This window comes from Lissotriton vulgaris, chromosome 8, assembly GCF_964263255.1.
Source record: "Lissotriton vulgaris chromosome 8, aLisVul1.2, whole genome shotgun sequence".
Taxonomy (NCBI): Eukaryota; Metazoa; Chordata; class Amphibia; order Caudata; family Salamandridae; genus Lissotriton; species Lissotriton vulgaris.
In genome coordinates, this window is record NC_141696.1 from 406,694,324 (window position 1) to 406,712,319 (window position 17,996).

A 17,996-nucleotide genomic window follows, 5' to 3' on the forward strand; every position below is an offset into this window, starting at 1 on the left:
GGACATTCGTGAGGGTGTCATTGAACGAGAGCAAGGATTCTTACATGGAAACTCCTGGTTGCAGCACCTCCGTCAAGAGATTAGACACAACTGCCACCGTGGGCAGTTGAAGGTCAAGGACATCTGCCACCGCACGCACCACCATTCGATAAGAAGCTCCCACCTCCGTAGCCACAGTAGGGTAAGAAAGCAGACCAGCATCTGGAGACGTACCCAGGCCACTGGCTTCACCCAGGTCCTCACACCAGTCCACACTCTGTTCTTCCTCATAGGGCTGGTGTTCTAAAGGGTTCAGTGACCCCTCCAAGTGGGTAGTATCTGTAGGTAGCGTTTGGTAAGTATTTTATAATCTGTGCCCATGATGGCACTGGCGGTAGGAGGATAGGCAAGTTGGGATCCTGTCCTGTTTTAAGAGGGAAATGAGGAGGGATTCCTAGAAAGACGCTGGAATCTCTCCAGACGTATGTGCTGAATTGTATATGTCAACTAGTCTGAGGGTAAGGTTGGAGGAGAAGCAGTTACAGTATTCCACTGGAAGGCTATCCATCCCTGATATCTTATTTTGGGCCAAGTCATGGATCAACTTTCTTATTTGACTGCGCTGGAAGGTAATGTGGAATCCCTCAAGTATGGCTGAAAGTGGATCTGGGGCACTCTGTATGGTACAGAATAGTATTGATAGAATGCATGCACTATTGCTGGTTGAGAGCGTAGAATGGGACCAGTGTCTGAAGCTATTTCTGTGATTGGGGTTGTGTAGGAAGGTGCTCCTTTTTGCTTGGTTACCTCCCACTATTTGCCTGACATCTGATGTAACCTACCTTGATGTGCCCTGTTGATCAGGTTCCCAGGGCCTGTGTACCTTTGTACCCACAAATGGCACATCTCTGGCCACAGGTAAGCCCCTTGTAAAGGGCTACCATGGGTACCAACGGCAGGAAAGGCCTCTAAGGGATGCAGGACCTATTGTGCCGCCCTTAGAGGCCCTGTACCATAACACCCACACACTGCCATTGCAGGCTGAGTGTTTTGGTGCAGAGAAAAGAGAAAAGTTGACATGGCACACATCCCTGTGGGCCATGCCTGCAACCCACTGCCTGAGGCCTAGGTAAGTCAACCCTCTAGCAGGGTTCACTAGCTCTAAAGTACGAGTTACTTACCTTCGGTAACGATGTATCTGGTAGAGACGATTCTAGACGTAGATTCCTTCACTTAGAATTATCCGCAGGCGTGAGACTGGATCCGGAAACTTTTTGCCACAGCATCCCTGCACGCTGGGGGCGGTGCGGCATCACGCGACTCCGCCCAGGCGTCATCCGCATACGTGATGTCAGCAAGGTCAGATAAGCCCCACCCCGGCGCGCCTATGTCAGTTTTCTTTGGAGAACTTTTCCGCACCACAACGCGGAGCCACCAGACAAAAAACTGTGGGAGCATGGGAACAGTGTGCGAAAGATTATATAAAAAAAAGAAAGGCACCATAAGGAACAGTGCAACACTGCAGTGTCCAAGGACAGGGACAGAAGGAAGAACAGAGCAGAGCCCTGAGCAGCCCGCCTGCCACTACATAGACAGCCACCCCCCTCTCCCCCGGAGACAAGGAACCTGCATAAAAAGTCATGACACATGTAGCAGGCCTAAAACCCTCACCCCGAAACAAGGAAGGGGAGCCACTCCCAACAGGCAGAAACAACCAACCTCCAAGCCAAAGGACCCCACCAGTCTGGACAGGACAGAGGGTCCCACAGGGGACCAGACCTGCGGACCAGGGAAGTAACCTCTTCCCTTCCAGGCAAGAGGACCCCCACAAGTTGAACACCAGCAACCCAAGAGGGATGTAGGAGGAAAAAGGAAGAGTGAAGAGGCCCGTACACTCACAACAGAGGAACCAAGGGCAAGTCCGGAGAGGCCGAAGCACCCCACTCCACCCCCAAGGCAACAGAGCTTCCATCCAATGCTAGGACAGGCAGAGGAACAAGAAGAAGAAGCCTAGAGGGCCCAGGAAACAAGGGTAAAAGGCGAGCCCGCCAAGAGGGAAGGCAACATGCAACAGAACGGCACCTATAGCCATAAGCCGCCAGAAGCAAGAAGAACACAGAAGCATCCCAGCTCTCAGCACAAGAGCAGGAAGGAGAGGAAATGCCCGGAGCCACCGCTACAAGGGCCGCACACACAACCTCAAGAAGCAATAGCAACATACAGAAACGCCATGGAGAACAGGCACCCGAAGTAGACTAGCACTCCCCAGCAGAGCTTAGCTATATAACAGCTACCAATACCCCACATAGGGTACGGTAAGTCGCAAGACATGGGAACCCTCTTTGGAAGAACTTCCGCAGCAGGGGAGAAAACAAAAGAGTCACGGGGAAAAACATTGCAGCGGAAGGCTTGACAGCAGCCCAAAGAAAAACAGAAGGCCCAATCTCAGGGCCAAGTCTGTGTAACAACTCCAGCAAAAACACACACAGTTAACAAAGGGCCATCCAGCAGCCAACAATGCCAAAGTCCCAGCAAGGATGACTCAATGGCCAGAAAACACAATCTACAGCAAGGGCAACCGGCCCAAAATGCCCAAAACCAGCTCAACTAAGCAGTCACTGAGGAGGGTGAAGGAGGAGGATAAGGCGGTTAAGGTGGAGGAGGACGGAGACCTGCCAGGAATCTCTGGATGGCGGAGTCAGCCGGGGCATGGAACAACAGGCTGCCATCAAACCGAAGATCAATGAGCCGCTCTGAAATATTTTCAGGGAACACGCCGTCCCGAAGCCAAGCATGGCGACGGCGGGCGACTGAGGAAGCCATGGCCCGGCCAAGCACCTCCGAGATGTCCAGAACGGAGCAGAGAATAAACGCTGCTAGCTCCCGGCCATCCAAAGCATGATGCCGAAAGTCTACCTGAACAGGCTCTTGGGAAGCCGTGGATCCAAGAGACTCAGCCGAGTCCAACAAACAAGAGGCGGCCCTAGCCAATACACACAAGGTGTTAAGGGCCCACAGGGCAGCGCTGGTCGAGGCGAACATGTTGCGCCCCCAAGAGTCCAGCCAGCGGACCTCCCTAGACGGTGGAGTCAACAGTAGTAGGAGGGAGGGAAAAGCGGTCCGCAAAAGTGGACTGGCAGCAGAGGGGTGGAGGGAAAGGCACGTCGGGTCACGCGGCGCCAGAAGGTGTCCGTGCAGAAGATGTTGAGGCACCGGATCCCCCAAGGCAGGATGCCTCCAAACCCGTCAGGGAAGAAAGGAGTGAACTTTCTAAGGGAAGCAAGATCTCCCTTCCACCAGAGTCCTGGTGTAGAACCTCCAGAGATGGTCCGCCGCAAAATGAGCAATCGGTTCACCCATGCGCAGAATGCCCACAGCCGTGGACACCGCGTGAGCGAAGGCCGCACTTGCCTCCGTAGGGCCCCGCGGAAAAGAAAGCAGCTCTTCCGTGGGTGGCGGCTGTGTGCAAACTAAGGCAGAAGGTACTGAAGAATGGGGGACCTGCCGTTCCTCCGACGAACACCTCGGCCTCAGAAAAGGCAGGGAGCCACCCATCGACGCCGCTGGTGAAAGACACCACACGGCAGCCAGTCTATGGGGAAGAGGACACCAATATGCAGCCAGCCTCCGGAGAAGAGGGAGCATCCGAAGACGAATCTGCCGAGGCAGCGGGCTGCGTGGAGGAACAAAAAGGACCAGGGGAGTGAAACAAAGCCCTCCGCCAGCCTCAGACCAGAACGTGGCGGAGGTGGTCCGGCGACCCATGCGGCAGAACCAGGGACGATTCAACCTACGACTCGACCTCTGACGAGGCAGCCGCCTGCGGGGAGGAACGAGAGGGGCCCGGAGGGTGGCGAAGGGCCCCCACCCAGCTTCATTGAACCCTGTGGCGCCGCCCGGAGTAGCAGGCGCCGGCGCTGTGGCTGCGTCAGCTCAGCAGTGGACGAGGTTTTCACCTGCCCAGAGGGCTGAGCGGGGCTCGGGGAAGCGGCCCGAGCCCAGGGGAGCTCCCGCGACTCCACAGGGACTCCCGCAGGAGTTTGTGACTAAGCAGAGGCGCCGTGGTCTGAAGGAGGGACCCCCGAGCGGCTGCACCCCAACAGTACCACATACTCCAATCCTGGATCCGAACCATTCGGGCCGGGCACCGTGGAGGGACCCGCGCAAGACAAGGGATACGCTGACACCCCAGGAGGGGAAGGAGGAGGAGACGCCCGCGAGGCCTGCAAAGTCGCCGCGTATGTCTCCATCTGGACTCTCGATGCCCCAGCACTGGGAAACAGTGGATAGGAGGCCGACATGCTGGGCCACATCACCCGCGGAAAGTCCACGCCCCTGGCAGGCCGAACACCAGCCCCCGGGGACAAACTGCGACACTTACCCACCGGGGAGCTACGCTCTCGTGACATCAGAGAAGGACGTGAACGACAACCACGGCCGTATCTGAAGCCGTCTGCCGAGGATGATCGAGCGGAGAAGTCGACCTGGAGAGACACGCCAAGAGTAGTTTCATCCTGCGCTCCCGCCGCGACTTCGGCTCCCCTGCCGTGATCCTCCCCTAAACACCACATAAAAACGAGGTGAGGGTCCGTCGCTGACATAAGACGCCCACACAACGTGCAAGTTTTGAATCCTGAAGGCATTCGCACACTGTTCCACCAAGAGAAAAGACAATGGTGAAAAAAAAAGGGCCCAAAAGAGGCCCGCACAAAGACTGGATCCGCATTGCACGCGGAAAAGGAAACAACTGACGTAGGCGCGCCGGGTGGGGCTTATCTGACCTTGCTGACATCACGTATGCGGATGACGCCTGGGCGGAGTCGCGTGATGCCGCAACGCCCCCAGCGCGCAGGGATGCTGTGGGAAAAAGTTTCCGGATCCAGTCTCACGCCTGGGGATAATTCTACGTGAAGGAATCTGCGGCTAGTAGTCTATCAGATGTGAGGGTACAGTTGCATGAGCGCTGTACCCCTACAGTGTCTAAGCTCATTCTAAAACATTATAGGTTTAGTAAAGCCATAAAGTGTATATGGTCTGGGAGTTGGTCATTACGAACTCCACTCCTCCATGATGGCTTTACTAAACACTGGGAATTTTGGTAGCAAAAGTCTCAGCACATTAAACCCACAGTGATGCCAGTGTTGGATTTAATGTAAAATGCACTCAGAGGGCATCTTAGAGATGCCCGCCATTTATCACCACCAGAAAGGTTCCTGGAACCCTAGATAGAATATCTCTGCTCTCTGGGTTCAGAAACAAAGCCCATCCTGGGCAGGGGCGTCATGCCTCCCGGGTCAGAGGAAGGCTGGGTCCATTAAAGGAGAAGCTTCAAAGGCCTCCCCCCTTTGGAAGCTGTCCCTGCCTTTTGCTGCCCCCAGCAACTGGCTCCCACCGGATTCTGGCCCCAACTTTGTGGAGGAGAATTGGCGGGAAAACCACTCTAGGAAAAGAGGTGTCAACCCCATCCCTCTGGTGAAGGAGGCGAGGTGAAGCACACATCTCAGTCCCCTCCATCTTGAAGATGAGGGGACTCTGCCAATTAGGGAGAGGCTCATGCCCCCTACTACTGGAGGGTGGCATAATAGAGGGTGCACCCACCCCAAGGAAGGGACCCATTGGTACAAACCTGCACACCCCTTTAATGCCACCAAATCTAGTATATAGGGGCAACTCTGAACCTTGCCTCCTCAGATTCGAGGAAGAAAGAAGGAGGCAAAGAGCCACGCTGACCCAGGAAGAAGAGGACTCCAACTGCTTTTTCCCCAGCCCTACTGGCCTGTCCCATCTACGACCTGCCTACAGCAAGAACCCGGGTGAGTCCAGAAGCCAGCAACCCCCAGAGCCCGGAAGACCTGCCTTGTAATCCTCTTACAGACAGGATTTGCTTAAGAAAAGACTCACTGACAGAATCTGGAATTGAGCAATTCCTGCACCACTCTGCACCCGAAGACCACGGCCCGAGTTCTAGTAGCCCAACATCACAAGGAGGTCCCACCAGCGATCCTGACTTGGGATCCGGTGATCCCGGACCTCCCTCAAGCTTTGAGATGATGCAAACAGCCTCAAAGTGAAAGGTCCTCCCGACCGCGACCGGAGCTAGTAAGAATACCAGACGGCAGAAGACACTCCTTCCCCAGACGCCCCACGGCCTTGGGTGGCCCAATCAACAGTGTCCAGTTATCCCCCAAGAACCCAACTTACCTCTTCAGAAGTGTCCTGTATCTCCTACCAATCCTTAGGACCTGCGCATCATTAGGTCAACATAAACTAAGGGATTGGTGTAAAGACTGATTCCAGACACCCACACAGGATATATTGGCCAATAGAAAAGCTAGCTCACAGTCCCACCGTAGGCCCCTAACCTACCAGGGAGCGAATAGTTTCTGGCAATCACAGAATATGACCACTCGGATTCCTCAGGAATCGTGGACATAGTACAGAACCTTTTGCTCAGTCATACGTGCTTGCTTATTCTCAGAGAAATATACAGAGAATTCACAGTGGGACGTTTTCAATAGTTATTGAACCAACGTTATTCTTGCATAAAATACGTGTGCTGCAATGATTAGTAGACAGAAGCAGATAAAAATGATTGCAAGCATCAACAGTGTAAATAGTAGCTATAGCTTTACCATGGTGCTAAACAATTGTATTTATGTAGGCATATAAACAAGGCAGTAATCTAGCATACTCCTAAAATGCATACCCTACTGTAAGAATACCTGGAGTGTATGTAGGTGTAGAACCAAGAATCCCCCTCAAGGGACGATCCAACCCCATTACCTGATGAGATAGAGTGAAGGACCCGTCTTGGTCACAAACTGGACACCCCTCACGAGATTTCAGGTTGCTGCCTGGTGATTTCTCCGCATGCAAAGAACCTCGGTGTCAGCGGAAGTACATCCTCCACTAATCTATCAGGATGCTCATCTTTTATAATGGAAAGCTGCCTTGCTTAATATGCATTACAATAGTGATGTGTGGATATGCCCTGTCGCCACGTGGATGAAGATAGTGATGACATTTGTAGGTAGTAAGGTACGAGACCTCGTACATGATGTTCAGGGCATTGTGATAATATTGTGTGAAGCTAGATGTAAAAGAAGTTTGCATGCAAATGTATGCAAAAATGCACAGCTTGGAAATGTTATTCGTGAGGACAATGTAAGAAATAAGCTGCTTCACTACATGGGCCTAACTCTAGAATATAACAGTAGTATCCCTGCCCGAGCCTGCAGCCACTTTGTCAAACCGAAGGTGTCTATTGAAAAGCACAGGGTTCCCGATGTCCTTTTTGCACTCTGCACTCAGCCTCCCAGTGCCGCTGGTGGTGCAGCTCCTGTGTTGGTCATTGTCCCTTGCACTGCAGGCCTTAACCCAAGGAGCTTTGCTCCCACACCTGAGTGGTCTGCTCGTCAGCAGTCCCTAACCGAAGCCCCCTTAGCCTCATTGGCTAACAATGAGACTCTGCACCCTGCCGCCCTAGTGCCGCTGGTGGTGCAACTTGAGTTCCCATGTAGAACTTGGGGAATCGTGGTCCTAACCCCCAAAACTCCCACTCTTACATTGTGTGCTTACCTGAGAAACCGCTAACACTTTTCTCCCATAAGAACCCATGTTAAGAGATTTTGGGCCTAAAATATTTAGTGTTGACCTGATGCTTGTGGAGAAAGGAGAACTAAACTGCAAAAGTATAAAAAGTCTTACTTACCTTGTTTTGTGAGATCCTAAGATGAGGTACCTAGGCATACCACCCCAGTACTCAAAGTAATCCAAAAGTAACTAAAAACTAATCTAAAAGTAATTACTGTGTAATTTAAACAGTTTCGAAAGCATATACAAACCAGCAACGATTCCAACTTCAATTTAACTGAATTTCCTTGAACAGTCTTGCATTTGAGAGTATATTTTACTTAACTGTGCCAAGCCCTGCTTGGTTCTAAAATAAAACATAAGTATACCTTTTTTTAATACTTACCTAATTATTCAGGATTCTGTCTCGGAGTGTGTGTAATCATTCCATGATTGAGTGAATACAATAAATGCTTAATACACCCTCTGGATAAGCCTAACTGTTCGCTCACATTACCACAAAGAGAGCTGTTAGTATTTGCCTAATTTAGCCTCTGCTCTACCTCTGGGGACAACTGGTATAGTATATACAGAGCCAGCTCCCTACAGGGTTTGTTGGTCTACTGGTGGGCGAACCATGCCTGGAGGCTTCCTTGTTTGCCCCTTGTGGCATGTATCTGGGCTGTAAATGTAGCAAAGGTATAGCAAAAAAAGCGCTCTATTAGAGTGGCGTGCTTCACTTTAGCGGCCACCAATACATGGTGCGCATCTGCAGTGGTTATGGACGGAGGCATGGGGGTTTACTGTCAAAGTCTGCTAGCGTCCCCTCTATCATTAAGGCCTCTGATTAGCTCCCAACGGACACCTGCTATGTCCTGGATACAGAATCCACTGGTGATCACCTTAAAGGAGTCCCCCTCGATTGCACGTGTTGAGCCTGTGGCGTGATTTTCAGCGAAATACTGACCGATGTGGGCAAGTTGGGTGTTGCTTAAGAGTGGGTCGTCCAGAGTGTCATATGGTAGACGCCAGGTGCTGGAGGGTGGGTCACACCCCTTTCCATATCTATAATATGGGCGGGCATGGTTGGAAAGAACTCTGTCTAGGTGGTGTTAGACATGGTAATATGGTGGCAGAAAAAGGTCAAGTGTGTATATAGGTTATGGGGGACTGAGTAATGTGAGTATTGTCGGAGGCGTGGGTTGTGTCTTCTCCAGGCTTCTAAAAAGGAACATTGCAGGATCAAATGGAAGAATTGCTGTGCGTGTTGGAGCATGGCAACTTAGGAGGGGGCGAGAGTGAGATTGGTCGAGGTGAAAATCAAGGACACTATTGTAGTCCCCGCCCCTAACAACCAGGGGATGCCCACCCTTTGAGCTACGACTCTAAACAAAGGGGCCGAAAAATGAAGCCTGTTCAGAATTTGGTGTGTTTATTTGTAGGGGTGCACACATGTTGTACTTCTTCTTAACCTAAAAAAATTATGGGGTGCTGCAACATACAAGAGCTGTCGACTCTTGTTACTAATAATACCTAGTTATCACAAGCATCGAGGCTTGACTTAGTTGCGCACACTTCACCTGGTGTAATAACACCACAATATAAAAACCAATTTTTAACAGTATATTACAGTATTTATTTCTGTATTTTCAAAAATATTTTTTTAACTCAGACAATTTTTCATCATTGTACATTACATTCCCAATATGTCAATGAATTGATCATTCAAGCGTTGTAAACTTTCATATACATGTACAAAAAACAAAACTAATATCAACAATCATTTCCGCAATTTCATTTGCTGTTCAATGTTGGCACCCAATATATTTCGGAACTAAATACAGCTCCTTCATCAGGGGATAATCTGTAAGTGAAACATATGATAAGTACCATCAATGACCATGTATTGCTCAAAAGCACTTCTCATATCCATATTTACAACCAAAAAAACACTCTGGATTATTAGCATGCTGATACCCAAATGTGTGTAATATGTACCCTACCTTCCTCTAATGTAAGCAAGCCTCAACATCCAGTGTGCCTATTCATATCATGAAGTCTGTGACACTTGTATTTCAATCGCTTACCTCAACCTCCTCTTTCAAACACCATAAGCTGCAAGTTAATGCCAACAACTAGCGTTAGTACCAACTCAATAAATCACTGATGGATGCCACTTCGACGAAGATAAACACAACGCCGCAAGTTCTTACCTCAAGCTGTGTCCCCTTAATGATATCTAAAAAAAACAGGCCCACAGGATGGCCATAAGTAAAACTCACAGACAACATGATATGAACAGTCACTAATAGTGGAGTGGCTTGAACTTGGGTGTCTTTGGTTGTTTTCAGTCTTTTTCTACAGGCACACTGGATGTTGAGGCTCGCTTACATTAGAGGAAGATAGGGTACATATTACACGCATTTGGGTATCAGCATGCTAATAATCCACAGAGTGGTTTTTTGGGTTGTAAATATGGGTATGAGATGTGTTTTTGAGCCAAACATGGTCATTGATAGTACTTATCATATATTTCATATACAGAATAGTACCTGAAGAAGGACCTGTATTTAGTTCCGAATTGCATTGGACGCCAACAATGAACAGCAAATTAAATTGCGGAAATGATTGTTAATATTAGTTTTGTTTTTTGTATATGAATATGAAAGTTTACAACAATTGAATGATCAATTCATTGACATATTGGGAATGTAATGTACAATGATCAAAAAATTGACTGAGTTAAAAAAATATTTTTGAAAATACAGAAATAAATACTGTAATATAATGTTAAAAATTGTTTTTTATATTGTGGTGTTATTACACCAGGTGAAGTGTGCGCACCTAAGTCAAGCCTCGATGCTTGTGATAACTAGGTGTTCAGAATTTGGGGCATATATGGAGCCTAGATGTGCTGGATCGCCATCTAAATGGCCCTCCACGAACATCTATCTCCCTTCCTTATCAATGACTGATGTTTGGAAAGTGTGTATACAAAGAAAAAAGGCCTTGTGCATAACCGTTACATGTGAAACAGACGTACTGGGATCCATGATTACGGACGGTCTGTCCTAAGAGAGTGGGGCTTATTTCAGCTCTTCTAGGCTGCCGTGTGTTACTAAAAATACAGCTCGTCTTTAAATTGCTCGCCCACTAAAACGTATGACACAGGCTTATAATAGTCCATCAGGAGTCATTTACGAATTTGAATTTTGGTTACCACCGGTTTATTAAATCCATTCGGGCACAGGGTGTGAATTCCATCTTAAGGGCTTTATTGGCTACATTATCTGCGACTTGATGCAGGTCATTCAAGATTTCCCAGATGAAATTTGGAACCTTCAGAACTTTGAATCTGAGTTTACAATACTACCACGTGAAACTATTGGCAAACAACCATATTACCTTATCATAACAATCTCTACAGAGCCTTGAGGAAGTCACGGATGTGACGAAACACGTGTTGGCTGTTCTCGTGTTCTGTTACAAGGACTAGATCACGTAATCACAATTCAACCTCATTTTGCAATCATTTGGCTGAATCTTTAGTTTTCTCAGTCCTGTTAAATATTGTCAAAAAAAGCTTTTAGCCAATTTTGAATTTTGTATGGAAAAGATCTATGAACATTTGGATAAGTACATCTCCGGTGTTAAAGCTGACTTTTGACTCATTAGTCTTTACCTAATAATGTAATATATTTGAAACGTAAATATTTGGAGTGCTGGGGTTTATCTTGTGGTATACTAATTTCACAGATCACCTATGTGATTACCTGTGTTTTTTGCACTCAAGGTAGTGGGGTATTCTCTACCCTGAGTGGCACTGTCTTACATTGCTTTATATTTTGATTCTCCTAATTGCTATTTGTACTAGATAGCCCATTTCCACATGTTCAATCATTGATGTGCGACCCCCCTGTATCCACCACTACCGTCCTTTGACTTGTACATAAGTGGAATATGTTGTGCCATAAATCATTACCCTCAAGCAGTTAATAAGCAGCTGTAGGTCGCTGCTAGTGAGATGGGTTTCCTGGAGGAAACTGATGTGTGCATTTCAGAATACACTGAATAATGGTACTAGGGCAGTGTTGTGTGGTGAGGGGAGGTATCCTACTTTCTGTACCCACCCTGGCCCACACAGAAGAGGGACGGTGCATCACTCTTGCTGTGCGGAAAACAACGTGAAACAGGTAAAATAACTCAAACAGTAACGAATATGCTACTTACCAGTATGCATCTGTTCTTGGCATGTAGGGCTGCTGACATTCATATTTGTGCATAGATCGCCGCCTAGTGTTGGGTCCGGATGATCGCACATTGTTGTCCTGGAAGAGTCTTCGAAGTATCACGAAATAGGTGGCTCCTCCCCTGGACTACAGTGCGCATGGGCATCGACTCCATCCCCAGATTGTTTTTAGCCATTTTGGCAAAGATGGAGTGTAACACCGTGAGTGATGACCATGCTAAGAGTGATTCTGAGTGCTCAAGCCGCTACAGGCGCCGGGGAGGAGGGCGGGCGATATGAATGTCAGCAGCCCTACATGCTAAGAACAGATGCATACTGGTAAGCAGCATATTCGGTTCGAGGCATGTAGGCTGCTGAATTCATATCAATGCATAGAATACATAGCAGTCCCTCCATTAGCGGCGGTCGCCTGTGCCAGCTGCAGCAGTTTGAAAAAGTGTTTTTAGAACAGCCTGCCCTACAGCTGCCTCCTGTTTGGAGTGCACATCTACACAGTAGTGTTTCGTAAATGTGTGTGTGGTAGACCATGTGGCTGCTCTACATATGTCTTCTAAAGGAATATTTCCAAGGAAAGCCATGGAGGCCCCCAACTTTCGGGTAAAGTGGGCCCGTGGGGGGACCGTTAAAGTGCGCTTGGCTTTTTGATAGCAAATTTGAATGCACTTAACGATCCACCTGGCTATACCTGCTTTGGAAATGGGTTTGCCTTTGTGTTGTGGTGAAAAGGCAACAAATAGTTGTTTTGTTTTCCGAAAATCTTTGGTCCAGAAAATCTTTGGTCCTATTAATGTAGTACATTAAGGCTCTCTTGACGTCTAGTGTGTGGAGCATTCTCTCCGCCACTGACTCAGGATTTTGGAAGAACACAGGCAGTTCTATAGTCGGATTGATATGGAACTGTGAAACCACCTTAGGAAGAAACCTAGGGTTAGTGCGAAGTGGAGTGAATTGGTATGAATGGCTCTTGGATAGTTAGTGCCTGGAGTTCACTAACGCGTCGCAGCGATGTAATCGCTATCAGGAAAGCCACTTTCCATGTTAAGAACTGAATCTCGCATGAATGTAGAGGCTCAAAAGGTGGACCCATTAGTCTGGTGAGGACCACATTTAGGTTCCATTCAGGAGCCGGTGGGGTCCGGGGAGGAATGACTCGTTTGAGTCCTTCCAGAAAAGCTTTAATGGCAGGCACTCTGAAAAGTGAGAGATGCTGCCTGTTTTGTAGATAAGCTGCTATTGCGGACAAATGTATATGAATGGAAGCATAGGCCAGATTGCATTTGTATAGATGTAACAGATAATAAATGACGTTGTGAGTAGACGCGTCTAGCGGGTTGATGTTGTGGTCTGCACAATAAATGACAAACCGCTTCCATTTTGCCGCATATCATGCTCTGGTGGTGGGTCTCCTTGCCTCTCTTATGACATCCATACAGTCGGGAGGCAAGTTGAGGTAGCAAATTCTAAGACCTCAGGAGCCAGATCGCCAGGTTGAGCTGTTGCGGATCTGGGTGCTGAATGTCGCCATGGCTCTGCGTCAAAAGCCTGGGTGTGAGGTGCAGCCTTTGATGCGGTACCACGGATAGTTCTAGAAACGTGGTGTACCATGGTTGGCGTGCCCACGTCGGAGCAACCAGCATGAGAGTCATCGAGTGTTGCTTCAGCTTGCGTGCCACCAGCGGTATTAGAGGTGCTGGGGGAAAAGCGTACGCAAATATGCCTGACCAGTTCATCCATATCGCATTGCCCTGCGACTGTGGGTGTGGGAACCTGGCGGCAAAGCTTTGGCATTTGGCGTTTTCCTTTGTGGCCAACAGGTCTATCTCTGGATGACCCCACTGCTGGAAGTATGGGTGGAGTACTGATGGATGTATCTCCCACTCGTGCATTTGGTGGCTGTACCTGCTGAGCAGGTTCGCCATCTGATTGTCTTTGCCTGGGAGGTGTTCCGCCATGAGGAAGATGTTCCTCTGAATGGCCCACTTCCACATGCTTTGAGCCAGATGAGACAACTGTGGAGAGTGTGTACCTCCCTGCTTCTGAATGTAGTACATGGCCGTCATGTTGTCCGTCCGGATCAACACAACCTTGTTGCACAGATGTACTTTGAATGCTTTCATTGCCATGAAGATAGCCATCAGTTCTAGAAGGTTGATGTGCATCTTCTTTTGCTGTGTTGTCCATAGTCCCTGCACCGTGTAGTGGAGTACATGAGCTCCCCATCCCTGGAGAGATGCGTACGTTGTCAGAATGATCTGTGGCACAGGCTCCTGGAACGGTCGTCCCCTGCAAAGGTTTTGTGGATTCCACCAATGCAGAGAGTCGTATGCACGACCGGTTACCAACACTAGGTCTTTCAACTGTCTGTGAACCCGATTCCACTGACGTGCTAAGCACTCCTGAAGCGGACGCATATGTAGTCTTGCGTGCGGGACTATGAAGATGCAGGAGGCCATCATGCCTATCAACTGCATGAACACTCGTGCCGGAAGCGAGTATTGCGGTCTGAATTTTTGTATCAGCAATTGAATGCCGTTGATCCTCATTGAATTTGGCTGTGCTTTGGCCGCCAGAGTGTCTATTGTCGCGCCCAGATACTTTCGTACGTGGGCGGGCTGAAGGTTGGACTTTGGGTAATTCAGTGAGAATCCCAGATCGTGAAGAAGGTGAATGGTGTGGGACATGTGGGCGGCACACTGCTTGGCCGACTTTGCTTGGATAAGCCAGTCGTCCAGATAAGGGTAGACGTGAATATTTTGTCTCCGTAGGTGTGCAGCCACTGCAGCCAGGCACTTTGTAAACACCCTGGGTGCCGTCGTCACTCCGAAAGTGAGGACCTTGAATTGGTAATGCTGATTCTGAATGGTGAATCTGAGGTATTTTCTGTGTGACGGGTGTAGCGGAATATGAAAGTATGCATATTTCAGATCTAATGTTGCGAGAAAATCTCCCTGACTGAGCAACGGTAGGACCTGCTGCAGTGTTAGCATGTGAAAGTGTTCTGATAGAATGTACTGGTTTAGGAGTCTGAGGTCCAGTATGGGTCTGAGGGACCCGTCCTTTTTTGGGATTCAGAAGTACAGTGAGTACACTCCTGTACCTTTTTCTTCCACAGGCACGAGTTCGATTGCTCCTTTTTGCAGCATGACGAGTACCTCCTGCTGCAATAAGTGCAAATGCTCTGTGGACATAGGACTGTGTCTTGGTGGTATGTTGGGTGGAGTGGATGTTCACTCCAGACAATAACCGTACTGGATAAGCTTCCTGACACACCTGTCTGTGGTGATGGATTTCCAGACCGGCAGGAACTGTTGTAGTCTCCCCCCCGACCGGTGTTGTATGGTCGGGGGCAGTGACAAGGTGTCACTGTTTGTTAGTGGCGGAGGATCTGGAGCTTTTGTTTCCACGACCTCTGCCTTTGGCACTGTTTCCACGATAGCCACCTCTACTTTGTTTGGTGTATGTGGTTTGCGCACCACCTTTATTGTACTGTGTTTGCTGGGACAGCTGGCCTCTGGAAACTCCTCTATTGTTTGAGCGACGAAAAGAACCACCCCTGAACTGCTGCGACTGGAGAGCCCCCATAGACTTTGCTGTTTCAGTGTCCTTTTTGATTTTTTCCAAGGTGGTGTCCACCTCTGGGCCAAATAAATGATCAGGGTTTACAGGCAGATTTAGTATGGTGGTCTGTATCTCTGGCTTGAACCCGGAGATTCTGAGCCAGGCATGTCGCCTCAACATCACACTTGTGTTAATGGCTCTGGCCGCGGTGTCTGCTGCGTCCAGTGCACACTTGATAGAAGCATTTGATATGCGCTTTCCTTCCTGTATGAGCATCTCTGCTGCCTCCTTATATTCATCTGGCAAGTGTTGTAACAGGGTCTCAAGTGTATCGTAATGGGCCCTGTCATATCTGGCTAAGAGTGCCTGAGTGTTTGAAATGCGCCATATATTGGCCGCTTGAGCTGCCACCCTTTTCCCTGATCCTTCTAGCACTTTAGATTCTTTGTCAGGGGGAGGAGCATCACCTGTTTGCGAGTTCGCCCTCTTCCGGGCATTGGAAACAACCAGATAGTCCAACGGCAACTGTCCCTTAATGTAGGTAGGGTCACCAGGCGCCGGTTTGTACTTTTTTTCAATTCTGGGGTTCATCACCCTGGCCCTTGTGGGCTCTTTAAATATGTCCCCAGCATGTTTTAAGACACCCTTTAGCATTGGCAGAGTCTTGACCGTTCTCTCTGAGGTGGAAAAGGTGTCAAACAGAAAATCCACTTCAATAGGGTCAGCATGGAGCTGGACATCATGATTTTTGGCCGCCCTTTAAATAAGTGCATTAAACGCCGCCGAGTCTTCAGTAGGCGATGTTTTTACAGCATACACATGAGTGTCCGGGGCAGTGTGTGTATCCCCTGGGTCAGCAGCGTCCGCCCAGGGTTCATTGTGATCTTCTGGATCACTGTCAAAAGGATAGCTGTACTCCTCATCGTCACCTTCCCCTGTCTCCACATCCGAGTAAGTGGGCGAAACAGGAGCAGTGTCTTGGCCACGTGGAGATATAGGTTCGACAAGAACGGGTGTTGTAGTGGAATCCTTCTTCTTTTTTAATGGGATTCTATATGACTCCATAGGCTGTTCCGGGGCGATCTTTCGTTTGTAAATTGAAAGTCTACCCGTGTCGGCATCGATGAATTGTTCCGACTGCTCTTCAAGCGAGGGTTGTCGATGCTTTGTGACCAGTACCGCAGTTGTGGGCTTCGGCCCCGTGGACACCTTCTTGAACGCTTCGACGGCCATCTTAGGGGCGAAGGCCTTAGGCACCACTTTCGGCGTCAGCGTGAACTGGATGGGCGTCGGCGATTTTTGAGGTTTACTGGCAGGCTTTGGTGGTGGAGTATCCTTTGGTCCGACAGCCGAAGCCTTTTCCTTAATTCGCTTCAGCAATTCCGACACCTGCTTCGAGAAGGAGGCGGACGGCTGCGTCGACTCGACAGGTTCCTTTGAGCCACTGCCAGGGGTGGACTCTAGGTTTGTACCGCTCTTAGCCTTGTCGACGAGTAGGATCGAGAACCTTCTGAGCTCCAAGTCCTTTGTCTGTGTCGACGGTCTTCAGCGCCGATCTTTTTGGGTCGACGTCCTTGACCAGTTTTTTCGGTGTCCCAGTCTTCGGCTCGACACCCTTTAGCGACCTCACCGGGTCGATAACACCTTTATGCTTCGTCGGTGCCAATAGTTCAGAGGACTTCGAGCCGACCAAAGCAATACGCACTTTCGGTTTCGATTTCGCCTCTAGTGCTTTTGGTTGCGTAGACACCGAAGCTTTCTCTTTCGGTTTCGATTTTGCAACCCGTGGCTCCTTAGAAGTGACCGAAGCCGGGCCCGAAGGCGAGGCTGTAGAAACCAGTGTAAGATCTTGGGTAAGGCCATGTGGCGATCCCTCGACCTGAGCCTTATTAAGTGTCTCGGCCCCAGTATCAACGTCCGGGCCTAGCTCCTCGCTTGAGCTATCTTCCATGGCCCCAAAGGCCCCATCGTCGTCTCCTACCTAGTCGACGACGTCGTCAGTATCGACCATTTCAATATCAGCGTCGTAGCTGGAGTTGATCTCCGATGCGGGATCAGACAGGTTCTCTCGAACCTCCCGCTCTGCTCCCTCATCGTCCTTGGCATCGAAGATGTTTATCGTGTCAGGTGCCGTCTGCTGGGCTTCCTTGCGCGCTGCACGTCGAATCGAATCGTCTTCTTGGAGCGGAAACGAGAACAAGCCATACAGCTGGCTTCACCGTGATCCGGCGACAGGCACTTGTTGCACACCGGGTGGACGTCGATGTGAGGATATTTCGAGTTGCACACGGGACATCTCTTGAACGGGCTCCGTTCCATTATGGTTCGTCGATAAGGTCTCTGGCGTCGACCGGGCCTTCAGTGCTGAAAAGCCACGCGGCTCCTCTGGATGTCCGGCTCGGGAACTGAGCTGGAACAGAACTGGGCACCGATCGCAAGACAATACCGACGATATACTAAAGGCCTTTTGGCCAAAAAGAAAGTCTTTTATCGATTCCGAACTTGAGTTAACAAATATGCATCCGAACCCAATGGCGGAAAAAAACAATCTGGGGATGGAGTCGATGCCCATGCAAACTGTAGTCCAGGGGAGGAGCCACCTATCTCGTGATACTTCGAAGACTCTTCCAGGACAACA

At 49.3% G+C, this 17,996-nt stretch overlaps 1 protein-coding gene and 1 pseudogene across 1 annotated transcript in view; both read right to left on the minus strand.

The window, feature by feature from the left end:
• LOC147697095 (transmembrane protein 131-like) overlaps positions 1-17,996 on the minus strand; it is a 427,844-nt gene that overhangs the window by 149,320 nt on the left and 260,528 nt on the right. The gene's annotated exons all lie outside the window — the stretch shown is intronic.
• LOC147697096 (uncharacterized) lies at positions 41-16,591 on the minus strand (annotated as a pseudogene).